The following is a 15,033-nucleotide window of genomic DNA, read 5'->3' as shown; positions in this document are numbered from 1 at the left end:
CTTTGTTCACACAGCTCCTGGGGTTCAGCTTTGGATTTGGCCCCGCCTCTGCGTGTAGGTCACCTGAGGTCATCTGTTCTTTTCTCAAAAAGGATGGAGTTAAAGTAGCAGCTGATTAGGGACTCTGGCTCACTCAGCCTGCGGGGGAAGGAGGGGTACAAAATGCGGGGCAAGCCTGCAGTGGCAACAGAGGCCAGTGTGACATTGCAACAGCCTGAGGCACACCATGTGTTCTCCCGGGGAAGTTGTCCCTGGATCCCGGGACCCTGGCAGTGGCGGGCTGCACCGGCTCCCAGGCGGGGAGGTGTGGATAGTGACCTGTGCTTACACACAGGCTTCTTGGTGGCTGCAGCAGCAGCCTTAGCATTTCATGCCCGTCTCTGATGTCCGCGCTGATAGCCGCAGCTTGCGCCCATCTCTGGAGCTCGTTTAGGTGGTGCTCTGAATCCCCTCTCCTCACGCACCCCGAAACAGTGGTCTCTTGCCTCCTAGGCAGGTCCAGACTTTTTCCTGGACTCCCTCCCAGCTAGCTGTGGCACACTAGCCCCCTTTGGCTGTGTTCCTGCAGCCAACCCCAGTCCTCTCCCTGGGGTCTGAGCTCCGAAGCCCGAGCCTCAGCTCCCAGCCCCCACCCGCCCCGGTGGGTGAGCAGACAAGCCTCTCAGGTTGGTGAGTGGTGGTTGGCAGTGATCCTCTGTGCAGGAATCTCTCCACTTTGCCCTCTGCACCATTTTTGCTGCGCTTTCCTCCATGGTTCCGAAGCTTCTCCCCACCCCACCCCCCGTCTCCACCAGGGAAGGGGCTTCCTAGAGAGTGGAAACTTTGCCTTCTTCACAGCTCCCTCCCAGAGGTGCAGGTCCTGTCCCTATTCTTTTGTCTCTGTTTATTCTTTTTTCTTTTGCCCTACCCAGGTACATGGGGAGTTTCTTGCCCTTTGGGAAGTCTGAGGTCTTCTGCCAGCGTTCAGTAGGTGTTCTGTAGGAGTTGTTCCACATGTAGATGTATTTCTGATGTATTTGTGGGGAGGAAGGTGATCTCCACGTCTTACTCCTCTGCCATCTTGATGGTCTCTCTCATGATTAAGTATCAGAATGAGACAGTTTTATACCTTCACATGAGAAAATATATGTGTAAATTTCATACCACAGTGTCTGGAACACAGTAGTTTCTCAACAAGTGCCATTCTTCCTTGAGAGTTATGTTTCAAATATTAGTGAAGTTAAAGAATAGTATGCCCTAGAAAACTCAGGCAAATCTTTATTCATTTATCTGTTCATTCAACAAGAATTTATTTAGTGCCTACTGTATATGTGTGTGTATGCATACAAATTTACATAACACGCACACACACACACTGTTGAATGACATCATCCCCACATCTGGGGTCTGTGGATCCTGACGGAGGAGGTGTGTGTGTCCATGAGTAGATATAACACAAATCAGAGGTTGCTGACAGTTGCACCAGAGGGAGAAGCAAGCATGATGAGGGCCCAAGGGGAGGGTCTGGAATGGCTTTGTGGGGAGGATGCATTTGAGCTGAGTCTCTAAAGGCTTCACTTCCACAAGTGGAGACCTGGGAGATCAGCCTACCCTGTTAGAGGAGACAGTAAGAACATGCAGGGTAATTTCAAGGGATCAAAAATAATTTGTTTTGATTGAAGCCTCATTGGTTGGAAGGGAGAGCAGGAGGGACCCTTGTGAAAGAAGCAGGCTGAGATGCACTTACATAAGACCTCCAATACCATCCTTGGAAGGGCAGGAAAAGGAGGGGCTCCACAGGCAGATTTGTGGAGGGGCAGGTGGTGCGCTTTTAGGAGTTATGCCCCACAGGGCTCCTGGACTTTACAAGAACAGAGGCCCCATGAAGAGACATGTTAATTTACTTTAAGAAAGTACTTGGGCAAAAGCCTCTTTCTGTTCCTGGAAGTGGTGGTTACATGTGCCCTGGCACATGGGATTGATTGCTTTTCTACTTAAAAAGCAAAGTTTCAAGTTTCCTTATTTGTTTGTTTTTTCCCCTCAAGTCATCTCCTAATGACCTGTGCATGCTGTGAAAATATCACTGGATGGGGAATGGGAGGGTTCAGAAGTTTCATAAAATGCCAGAATCTGCCCACCTTGACTGTTCCTGTTCCCTGACTCCTGACTTCTGTTTTATAAGGTGCACCAGGCAGAGAAAGCAGACAAAAATATGCAGGAAGTTTGAAGCACGGATTTGTTGCTACCTGAACAGTCAATAAATCACATGCCTTTCTCCTCCTCTCCACGAAAATTTTCTTTCAAATGACGCGCATGATCAGTGTTCAAAAGGGAGCCACTCAAAGCAGAACAACTTAATAGAAGAAAGTGGGTAATTAATCAGCCAAGGACTGTCATCCCCAGCAGCCCTGTAACCCGAATGCCCATCTTCCCATTCAGAGCAATAACAGCCACCACATTAACATTCCTCTCTCTTCATCTCCTTCACTTGGACCAAAGCTGGCATCATAACGTGAGTTATTAACCAATGATTTGGTTCACGAATTTTTTATTTCCTCCCTACTCTTAACTTGGAACTTTCAGGTACTTTCCCCTTTCCTCCAGGACTCCATTTTCCTGTGACAGCTCTCCCAGACCAAGACTCAGAGGCCCTGGGAGTGGAGGACCTACCTTGAGAGATGGGGTTTTCTATGACTGCCCGTGGCTGAGTGGTGATGAGGGAGAGAGTCTCTTGGCACAATGCACCATGGGCTCGGAGGGGATGGGGGAACTAGAAGTGGTGCCATAGCCCTCTTTGTGGAGCCTGCCCAGTGCTGAGTGCACAACCTCACAAATGGCCACAGATGGTCTCTTTCATGGAGCATGCCCAGAGAGTCCCCCGATGATAATTAGGTTTCTGTCATAGCTGCTTACCCACCATTAGTGAGGAGTTGCTCTGCTTCAGTTACCTCTTCCCAGTGCCAATAAAGTGCATATGGCAGCTCTGAGCTCAGGCACACATTCTCTTTCATGGAGTAGCTCCAGTTTCCATCCACAATGATTTTATTATGGCAAAATATTTTACTTCCAATTGACCTGAAACAGTTTTTAAGTCCCTCTTTGCATTGAGAAATCTGGGGAAGTCAGTGAATGGGTAGGTGGACCATTTTGAGTAACAGATAAAAGCTTGAGATGGGGATTTGAGCTAAATTTCTTTAAAGCCTTCACCCAAGATTTAAACTCCTTCTCACTCAGTCCCTCCTAGTAATTAAAATTTAACTGTTTCTCTGCTGAAAGAAACATATGTAGGAGGTAATGTCTGTGGTCCACCCACGCCTACTTGGGTCTTAAGATTGTAGTACAGACTTCCAGCTGCCTGAGGGCTTTCTCTGGAGGCCAGCATTTACTCTTCTTGCACTTTGGAAGGCCCAAGGCGAAGATAATACCCCCTAGGAACAGCTCACAATGGAAGGCTGGCTTGAACTGGTCTAGAAATGCCCCAGTCTCCTTTTCCCTCCTGTGAGATGACTCTGAGGGGTATGTTCTACACTGACTCTTACTGTTCCCCAAAAGGATCAAGCTTTAGTTGACTGCAGTGGTAATTAGCTCAATAACTCACCATTTATTTATTAGTTCCTGTTCTGTCTTACTTTTCTATTCCCCTATGTTTCCTGGGATCACCTTTCAAATAAATTTTTTGCTCTTGAATCCTTTCCTCAGCATTTGTTTCTGGAACAGAATATCCAGTTTGGGTCTTGCTACAGTAAGAAAGCACAGGACTGGGGATAAAATTTCTGAATTCCACGGTAATGATTTACACCAGGTATGTAACAAAAAGGACTCAATAGAAAATAATTCAAATGTTGGCTTTAAGTTTCACCAAATTATATATAAATTCTTTCTAAGACCCCTTATGAAATTTACATTACAATGTGGTGAGAGCTTTGGCCTGAAGGCACTTAACTATTGACACTAGTCACTGCACTGAAAGGGATGCATTTCTTGCAATTCATTGGATCTGATTATATTTAGACCAGGGCAAAAGGGTCATAATGGGAAGTGCTATGACTTGACAGCCCAAGCAGATTTAGTGGGTGAGGATCAGTCAACTTAACCATTTGTTCTTCCTTCTGTAACCTACACATTGAGGCTCTACTATATGCATTGCCTGTGTGGACCTGTCCCCAAGGGGCTTATGGTTTTCTGGGGAGCAAAAGACTAAACTGCAGCCAGAAGACCTGAGGTCTTATACATTCTCTATTACTGTGTCAACTGAAAGAAAATGCATAACCTAAAAGTTGAGAGTTATGTTTCATTTGGCAGACAAAACTGAGGACTTCAGCCCAGGACACAGCATCTCAGATAGCTCTGAGAGACTGCCCCAAAGAGTCAAGGAGGGAGCCAGGACGTATAGGAGTTTTTGCAACAAAGACCAGGTAGTCGGAACATCAAAAGATTACTGTTGAGTAAAGAAAACCAGATATCTCAAGTTAAGGAATTTAGCACTTCTTTATGTATGGGAAGATGTAAGAGTCTGGGCTCACTGAAATCATTCCTTTGATATGCACCTCAGCTATCTGAGGCCAGTATCCTGTGCTTTCTCATCCTGAGTGTCCTCAGGGTGTACCATTGGGGGTGGCTGCAGAGTCTGACTGCTAGATGGCAGGCATCCTGTTTCTGTCCTGAGTTCCCTCAGGTCTCACGGTCGGGGTGGCTGTAATGTGATGGCTTGATGGCTGCAACATCCTTTGTTTACTGGTATAGCAGGCAATACTTTTTATTCACAACTGTGTGACTTTGAGAATGTTACTTCTCCTTTCTGCATCATAATTTTCCCTGAAAATGAAAATAAAGTACTAAATGATGTCTAATTGCTCTTCCAAATCTGATATTTTCTAATTCTTATTTTCCAATCCCTGTATCTCTCAGCAACATTTTGTATGTTCTGTCTTTTAGAGATGAAGTCTTGGCATAAAGTTAATAAGGTAGTAAAAAAAAAATTTCATATTTGTAGTCTACGACACAACAGCAGTGACTAACATATCTGAGGGTTAAATAGTTTTGAATGTAGGTAACATAATATTGAACATCATCATCGATAACAGATAATTTGATCAAAACCTGTTGATGGGCATTTAGGTTTTCTATTTTTTTCACCATTACTTCATTGTAATAAACATCCTAATGGATATATTTTTTTCACTTGTATGTGTTTCTATAGGGTAAACACTTGTATGTGTTTCCCATATATGGCTGTCTATGGGAATACTGGGGCAAAGGGTATAAGCTGTAAAAATGGAAAGAGATATTGCCAGATTGCCATACTGTGCTATTCTTAGTTACCACATCTTTAAAATTTTTTTTTTATTTTCCAGCTTTATTGAGATATAGCTGACATATAACATTGTGTAAGTTTAAAGTATACAATGTGATTTGATACATGCATATATTGTAAAATGATTGCCACAATAATTACTTACCACATCCTTGTATACTCTGACATAAAGACAAAATGTAATGTGATACATGAAAATGACATTGCATTGTGCTTTAATTTTATATATTTAAATATGTGTGATATTCACCATACTTGTTATTTGTTAGATATTTTATTTCTTCTTTCTTCTGTTAATGCCTTTCCTTTTTGATTTATAAACACATTTGTGTATTAAGCTTTCTATGCATTTCATGGGTTGCAAATATTTTACAATTTTTTTTTTCATTTTGATTTTGGTTTCTCCTACTCTGAAATTAAACATTTTAATGTAATCAAATTGACAGTCTTTTTTTCATCACTTTCAATTTTCATATAAAAACTGATTATCTTTTCCCTAAGCCAATAAATATATTCACTTATGTTTTTTTTCTAGTGCTTAAAAAATTTCAGCTATACTGAGGTATAACTGTCATATAAAATTGTAAGATATTTAAAGTGTAACTTGTTGTGATTTGCTACAGGTATACTTGTGAAAGGATTCCCCCCATCTAGTTAATTAATACATTCATCACCTCACATATTTATTCTTTTTTTTTTTTTTTGGTGAGAACATTTAAGTTCTACTCTCTCAGCAAATTTAAATTATACAACACAATGTTATCAACTATAGTCGGCATGTTTTACATTACATCTTCAGAACTTATTCATCTTACAGCTGAAAATTTGTACACTTTTACCAACTTCTCCCTATTTCTTCTACCCTCCAGTCCCCAGCAACCACTTTTCTACTCTCTGTTTCTTAAAAAAAGCATTTGGCTTTTAAAAGATTTCACATACAAGTGATAATCATGCAGTATTTGTCTTTCCCTGTATAACTTATTTCACTTAGCATAATCCTCTCAAGGTCCCTTGATTTTGTCACAAATCACAGAGTTTTCTTGTTTCTCATGGCTAAACAATATATATAGTGATTTATATATGTCAAATCTTCTTTATCCATTCATCCACTGATGGACGTTTAAGTTCTTTACATATCTTGGCTATTGTGAATAATGTGCAATAAACATGGGAGTGCAGATACCTTTTGGCTATCCTGTTTTCATTTTCTTTGGATATAGAACCAGAAGTGGGATAGCTGGACATATGGTTGTTGTATTTTGAGTTTTTTGAGGAGACTCCATACTGTTTTCCATAGTGGCTGCACCAATTTACATGTCTGCCAACACAGCACAAGGGTTCCATTTTCTCCACATTCTTGCTAACACATGTTATTTCTTATGTTTTTGATGATAGCCATTCTAACAGGCTTGAGATGATATCTCATTGTGGTTTTGATTTGCAATTCCTGGATGATTTTTAGTGATGTTGAGCACCTGTTGGTTATTTGTCTTCTTTGATAAAATGTCTATTCAGTTTCTCTGTTTTTAAATTGGATTTTTTTTTTTTTTTTTGCTATTAAGTTGTATGAGTTCTTTATATATTTTGGGTATTAACTGTTTATTAGATAAATGATTTGCAAATATTTTTCTCATTCTATTGATTGTCTTTTCATTTTTTTATTACTTACCTCCATGATATCATTTTATTTTATTTTATTTATTTTTTTAAAACATCTTGATTGGAATATAATTGCTTTCCAATGGTGTGTTAGTTTCTGCTTTATAACAAAGTGAATCAGTTATACATATACATATGTCCCCGTATCTCTTTCCTCTTGCATCTCCCTCCCTCCCACCCTCCCTATCCCACCCCTCTAAGTAGTCACAAAGCACCGAGCTGATCTCCCTGTGCTATGTGGCTGCTTCCCACTATCATTTTCTTGATAGTTTTCTTTGTTGCTCAGAGCTTTTTAAATTCATGTTGTTCACTTGTTTATTTTTGCTTTTGTTGTCTAATCCAAAAAAAGGAAAATCATTGTCAAGACCAATTTTAAGGAATTTTCTAGGTGTTTTAAAGTTTCAGGTATTATGTTCAAGTTTTTTAACCCATTTTGAGTTGATTTTTGTGTATGCTATAATATAGTGGTCCAGTTTTATTTTTTTGCATGTAGCTGTCCAGTTTTCCCAGCACAATTTACTAAAGAGACTATATTTTTCCCATTGTATATTCTTTCTCATTTTTTGTAAATTAATGGATACTTGGGTTTATTTCTGGGATCTCTATTCCGTTCCATTGATCTATGTGTCTATTTTTATGCCGCTGTCACAGTGTTTTGATTAGTATGGCTTTGTAATATAGTTTGAAAACAGAAAGTGTGATGCCTCCAGCTTTTTTCATTCTCAAGATTATTTGGCCAATCGAGGTCCTTTGTGGTTCCATATGAATTTTAAGATTGATTTTTTCTAATTCTGTGAAAAATGCCACTGGAATTTTGATAGGGATTGCACTGAATCTGTAGATTGCTTTGGATAGTATGGACATTTTAATGATATTAATTCTTTCAATTCATGAGCACAGAATTATTCCGTTTATTTATATCTTCTTCAATTTCTTTCATTAATGTCTTATAAATTGTAGTTTTTCAACTCCTTAGTTAAATTTTTTTTCACAATTTTATTGGAGTACAATTGCCCCACAGTGGTGTGCCAGCTCCTGCTCCACAACAAGGTGAATCAGTCACACATACACATACGTCCCCACATCTCCTCCCTCCTGCATCTCCCCCACTCCCCCACTTGCCATCCCACCCATCCAGGTAGCCACAAAGCACTGAGCTGACCTCCCCGTGCCACGTGGCTGCCTCCCACCAGCTATCTATTTTACGTTTGGTAGTGTATATCTGTCCATGCCACTCTCTCACTTTGTCACAGCTTACCCTTCCCCCTCCCCATATCCTCAAGTCCATTCTCTAGTAGGTCTGTGTGTTTATTTCGATCTTACCCCTAGGTTCTTCATGACATTTTTTTCCTTAGATTCCATATATATGTGTCAGAATACGGTATTTGTCTTTCTCTTTCTGACTTACTTCGCTCTGTATGACAGACTCTAGCTCAATTTCGTTTCTTTTTATGGCTGAGTAATATTCCATTATATATATGTGCCACATCTTCTTTATCCATTCACCCGATGATGGACACTTAGGTTGTTTCCATCTCCTGGCTATTGTAAATAGAGCTGCAATGAACATTTTGGTACATGACTCTTTTTGAATTATGGTTTTCTCAGGGTATATGCCCAGTAGTGGGATTGCCGGGTCATATGGTAGTTCTATTTGTAGTTTTTATTATTTTTTTCTTTTTCTTTTTTGCAGTATGCGGGCCTCTCACTGCCGTGGCCTCTCCCATTGTGGAGCACAGGCTCCGGACGCGCAGGCTCAGCGGCCATGGCTCACGGACCCAGCCACTCCGCGGCATGTGGGATCTTCCTGGACTGGGGCATGAACCTGTTTCCCCTGCGTCGGCAGGCAGACTCTCAACAACTGCGCCACCAGGGAAGCCCCTATTTGTAGTTTTTTAAGGGAACTCCATACTGTTCTCCATAGTGGCTGTACCAATTCACATTCCCACCAGCAGTACAAGAGGGTTCCCTTTTCTCCACATGCTCCAGCATTTATTGTTTCTGGATTTTTTGATGATGGCCATTCTGACCAGTGTAAGATGATATCTCATTGTAGTTTTAATTGGCATTTCTTTAATGATTAATGATGTTGAATATTCTTTCATGTGTTTGTTGGCAATCTGTATATCTTCTTTGGAGAAATGTCTATATAGGTCTTCTGCCCATTTTTGGATTGGCTTGTTTGGTTTTTTGTTATTGACCTGCATGAGCTGCTTATAAATTTTGGAGATTACTCCTTTGTCAGTTGCTTCATTTGCAAATATTTTCTCCCATTCTGAGGCTTGTCTTTTGGTCTTCTTTATGGTTTCCTTTGCTGTGCAAAATCTTTGCAATTTCATTAGGTCCCATTTGTTTACTTTTGTTTTTATTTCCATTTCTCTAGTAGGTGAGTCAAAAAGGATCTTGCTGTGATTTATGTCATAGAGCGTGCTGCCTATGTTTTCCTCTAAGAGTTTAATAGTTTCTGGCCTTACATTTAGGTCTTTAATCCATTTTGAGCTTATTTTTGTGTATGGTGTTAGGGAGTGTTCTAATCTCATACTGTTACCTGTACCTGTTCAGTTTTCCCAGCACCACTTATTGAAGAGGTTGTCCTTTCTCCACTGTACATTCCTGCCTCCTTTATCAAAGATAAGGTGACCATATGTGCGTGGGTTTATCTCTGGGCTTTCTATCCTGTTCCATTGATCTATCTTTCTGTTTTTGTGCCAGTACCATGCTGTCTTGATTACTGTAGCTTTGTAGTATAGTCTGAAGTCAGGGAGCCTGATTCCTCCAGCTCCGTTTTTCGTTCATATTTTCTGTTTCTTTGTGATTCAGTCTTGGCAGGCTGTGCATTTCTAAGAATTTGTCCATTTCTTCCAGGTTGTCTATTTTATTGGAATAGAGTTGCTGTTAATAATCTCTCATGATGTTTTGTATTTCTGCAGTGTCAGTTGTTATTTTTCCTTTTTCATTTCTAATTCTATTGATTTGAGTCTTCTCCCTTTTTTTCTTGATGAGTCTGGCTAATGGTTTATCAATTTTGTTTATCTTCTCAAAGAACCAGCTTTTAGTTTTGTTGATCTTTGCTATCATTTCCTTCATTTCTTTTTCATTTATTTCTGATCTGATCTTTATGATTTCTTTCCTTCTGCTAACTTTGGGGTTTTTTGTTCTTCTTTCTCTAATTGCTTTAGGTGCAAGGTTAGGTTGTTTATTCGAGATGTTTCCTGTTTCTTAAGGTAGGATTGTATTGCTATAAACTTCCCTCTTAGAACTGCTTTTGCTGCATGCTATAGGTTTTGTGTCGTCATGTATCCATTGTCATTTATTTCTAGGTATTTTTTGATTTCCTCTTTGATTTCATCAGTGATCACTTCGTTATTAAGTAATGTATTGTTTAGCCTGCACGTGTTTGATTTTTTACATACCTTTTCCTGTAATTGATATCTAGTCTCATAACATTGTGGTTGGAAAATATACTTGATACAATTTCAATTTTCTTAAATTTACCAAGGCTTGATTTGTGACTCAGGATATGATCTATCCTGGAGAATGTTCCATGAGCACTTGAGAAAAATGTATATTCTGCTGTTTTTGGATGGAATGTCCTATAAATATCAATTAAGTTGTTCTTGTTTAATGTGTCATTTCAGGTTTGTGTTTCCTTATTTATTTTCATTTTGGATGATCTGTCCTTTGGTGAAAGTGGGGTGTTAAAGTCCCCTACTATGAATTTGTTACTGTTGATTTCCCCCTTTATGGCTGTTAGTATTTGCCTTACGTATTGAGGTGCTCCTATGTTGGGTGCATAAATATTTACAGTTGTTATATCTTCTTCTTGGATTGATCCCTTGATCATTATGTAGTGTCCTTCTTTGTCTCTTCTAAAAGTCTTTGTTTTGAAGTCTGTTTTGTCTGATATGAGAGTTGCTACACCAGCTTTCTTTTGGTTTGCATTTGCATGGAATATCTTTTTCCATCCCCTTACTTTCAGTCTGTATGTGTCTCTAGTTCTGAAGTGGGTCTCTTGTAGACAGCAAATATATGGGTCTTGTTTTTGTATCCATTCAGCCAATCTGTGTCTTTTGGTGGGAGCATTTAGTCCATTTACATTTAAGGTAATTATCGATATGTATGTTCTTATTCCCATTTTCTTAATTGTTTTGGGTTTGTTAAGGTAGGTCTTTTCCTTCTCTTGTGTTTCTTGCCTAGAGAAGTTCCTTTAGCCTTTGTTGTAAAGCTGGTTTTGTGGTGCTGAACTCTCTCAGCTTTTGCTTGTCTGTAAAGGTTTTAATTTCTCCATCAAATCTGAATGAGATCCTTGCTGCATAGAGTAATCTTGGCTGTAGGTTTTTCTCCTTCATCACTTTAAATATGTCATGTCAGTCCATACTGGCTTGCAGAGTTTCTGCTGAACGATCAGCTGTTAACCTTATGGGGATTCCCTTGTGTGTTATTTGTTGTTTTTCCCTTGCTTCTTTCAATATGTTTTCTTTGTATTTAATTTTTGATGGTTTGATTAATATGTGTCTTGGCGTATTTCTCCTTCTATTTATCCTGTATGGGACTCTCTGTACTTCCTGGACTTGATTTACTATTTCCTCTCCCATATTAGGGAAGTTTTCAACTATAATCTCTTCAAATATTTTCTCAGTCCCTTTCTTTTTCTCTTCTTCTTCTGGAACCCCTATAATTCGAATGTTGGTGCGTTTAATGTTGTCCCAGAGGTCTCTGAGATTGTCCTCAGTTCTTTTCATTCTTTTTTCTTTATTCTGCTCTGCAGTAGTTATTTCCACTATTTTATCTTCCAGGTCACTTATCCGTTCTTCTGCCTCAGTTATTCTGCTATTGATCTCATCTAGAGTATTTTTCATTTCATTTATTGTGTTGTTCTCGTTGCTTGTTTCATATTTACTTCTTCTAAGTCCTAGTTAAATGTTTCTTGCATTTTCTCTATTCTATTCCCAAGATTTTGGATATTTTTACTGTCATTTTTCTCAATTCTTTTTCAGGTAGACTGCTTATTTCCTCTTCCTTTGTTCAGTCTGGTGGGTTTTTATCTTGCTCCTTCAACAGCTGTGTGTTTTTCTGTCTTCTCATTTTGCTTATCTTACTGTGTTTGGGGCCTCCTTTTTGCAGCCTGCAGGATCGTAGTTCCCGTTGTTTTTGGTGTCTGTCCCCAGGGGCTAAAGTTGGTTCAGTGGGTTGTGTAGCCTTCCTGGTGGAGGGGACTAGTGCCTGTGTTCTGGTGGTTGAGGCTGGATCTTGTCTTTCTGGTTGGGAAGTCCACGTCTGGTGGTGTGTTTTGGGGGGTCTGTGGACTTACTATGATTTTAGGCAACCTCTCTGCTAATGGGTGAGGTTGTGTTCCTGTCTTGCTAGTTGTTTGGCATAGGGTGTCCAGCACTGTATCTTGCTCATCGTTGAGTGAAGCTGAGTGCTGGTGTTGAGATGCAGATCTCTAGGAGATTTTTGCCATTTGATATTATTTGGAGCTGGGAGGTCTCTTGTGGACCAGTGTCCTGAAGTTGGGTCTCCCAGCTCAGAGGCACAGCACTGACTCCTGGCTGCAGCACCAAGAGCTTTTCATCCACACGGCTCAGAATAAAAGGGAGAAAAAGTAGAAAGCAAGGAAGAAAGAAAGAAAGAGAATAAAATAAAATAAAAAAGTAAGATAAAATAAAATAATTAAAATAAATAATTATTAAGAAAAAAAAATTTTAAAGAAAAACAAAACATAAAAAATGGACGGCTAGAACCCTAGGACAAATGGTGAAAGCAAGCTACACAGACAAAATCTCACACAGAAGCATACAAATACACACTCACAAAAAGAGGAAAAGGGGAAAAAATAATAAATCTTGCTCTCAAAGTCCACCTCCTCAATTTGGGATGATTTATTGTCTATTCATGTATTCCACAGATGCAGGGTACATCAAGTTGATTGTGGAGTCTTTATCTGCTGCTGCTCTTGCTTCTGGGAGATATTTCCCTTTCTCTTGTTTGTTCTCACAGCTCCCAGGACTCAGCTTTGGATTTGTCCCCGCCTCTGCATGTAAGTTGGCGCAAGGCATCTTTTCTTTGCTCAGACAGGATGGGGTTAATGGAGCAGCTGACTCGGGGGCTCTGGCTCACTCAGGCCGGGGGAAGGGAGGAGTACAGAGTGCGGTGCGAGCCTGCGGTGGCAGAGGCCAGCGTGACGTTGCACCAGCCTGAGGCATGCCGTGCGTTCTCCCGGGCAATTTGTCCCTGGATCACGGGACCCTGGCGGTGGCAGGCTGCACAGACTTCCCGGAAGGGGGGTGTGGATAGTGTCCTGTGCTCTCACACAGGCTTTGTGGTGTTGGCAGCAGCAGCCTTAGCATCTCATGCCCGTCTCTGGGGTCCGCACTGTTAGCCTCGGCTCGCGCCCATCTCTGGAGCTCCTTTAAGCAGCGCTCTTAATCCCCTCTCCTCGTGCACCAGGAAACAAAGAGGGAAGAAAAAGTCTCTTGCCTCTTCAGCAGGTCCAGACTTTTCCCCAGACTCCCTCTCAGCTAGCCGTCGTGCACTAGCCTCTTCAGGCTGTGTTCACACCACCATCCCCAGTCCTCTCCCTGCGCTCCAACTGAAACCCAAGCCTCATCTCCCAGCCCCGCCCACCCCAGCAGTTGAGCAGACAATCCTCTCGGGCTGGTCAGTGCTGGTCGGCACCGATCCTCTGTGCGGGAATCTCTGTGCTTTGCCTTCCGCACCCTTGTTGCTGTGCTTTCCTCCATGACTCTGAAGCTTCCCCCCTCCACCACCCACAGTCTCCACCCATGAAGGGCCTTCCTAGTGTGTGGAAACCTTTCCTCCTTCGCAGCTCCCTCCCACTGGTGCAGGTCCCGTCCCTATTCTTTTGTCTCTGTTTTTCCTTTTTTCTTTTGCCCTACCCAGGTACGTGGGGAGTTTCTTGCCTTTTGGGAGGTCTGAGGTCTTCTGCCAGTGTTCAGTAGGTGTTCTGTAGGAGTTGTTCCACGTGTAGATGTATTTCTGGTGTATCTGTGGGGAGGAACATGATCTCCGCATCTTACTCTTCTGCCATCTTCCCCCTCCCACCAAATTTATTCATAGGTATTTTATTCATTTTGGTGCATTTGTAATTGGGATTGTTTTCTTAATTTCTCTTTCTGAAACTTTGTTATTAGTGTATAGAAATGCAACTGATTTTATATATTAATTTTGTATCCTGCAACTCTTCTGAATTCATTTATTCTAATATCTTTTTGGTGGAGTAGTTAGAGTGTTTCTATATACAATATCATATCATTTGCAACTTGAGACAATTTTGCATCTTCCTTTTGGATTTCATTTTTTTCCCTTTTCTTGCCTAAGTGCTCTAGCTAGAACTTTCAGTATGGTGTTGAATAAAAGTTGTGAGACTGGTCACAGGTAAATCACTTATCTCCATTTCATTAAGACCTGTTTCTGGAGTTTTATCTTGTTCTCTTGTTTGGAACATATTCCTATGTTTATTCAATTTTCCTGACTGTCTGTGTTGTTTTTTGTGTATTAGATAAAACAGGCACCTCTCCCAGTCCTGATGGAGTGTTCTCATGTAGGTTGTGAGCCTTACAATTCAGCACAGCCTGAAATTTTTGTTTTCAGTCAAACCTTAGTGATTGTCCAAGCTACCTTCTTTGTTCTTAGCGGCTTCCAGTATTTGAGTGTATGCCAAGACCTGTCAGTTTCCAAAAGAGGAGATTCTCAATTAGCATCTAGATTCAGGCTGGTTGGAAGCTGGACTCTCATCCAGCAGCTTTTAAAGTATGCACATAAGCTTTTTGTTTTTTAAAGGGATATGGGTATTTCTGTCTGCTCCCTCTGCTCTGAGCCCTGAGGGAATAGCTGGCTACGAACTGTATCTTTGTTTGCTGTAGTCCTGTGGAACTGACAAAGCAAGCCTCACTGGCCATCAGAGTCAGGTGATCAAGGAGTGAATCCCCTGCATGGCTACTGCAAAAGCTGGGGTGGCAGACTTGTGTACAAGCTCCTTCCAGGAAGATACCGGTGACCTGGAGGAGACCAGGAGTAAGGGGGACAGGGAGCTTGTGTTCACCGACTTCTCCAGTCTG

The sequence above is a fragment of the Delphinus delphis genome, chromosome 20, assembly GCF_949987515.2.
Source record: "Delphinus delphis chromosome 20, mDelDel1.2, whole genome shotgun sequence".
Lineage (NCBI taxonomy): Eukaryota > Metazoa > Chordata > Mammalia > Artiodactyla > Delphinidae > Delphinus > Delphinus delphis.
This window is presented reverse-complemented; position numbering follows the sequence as displayed.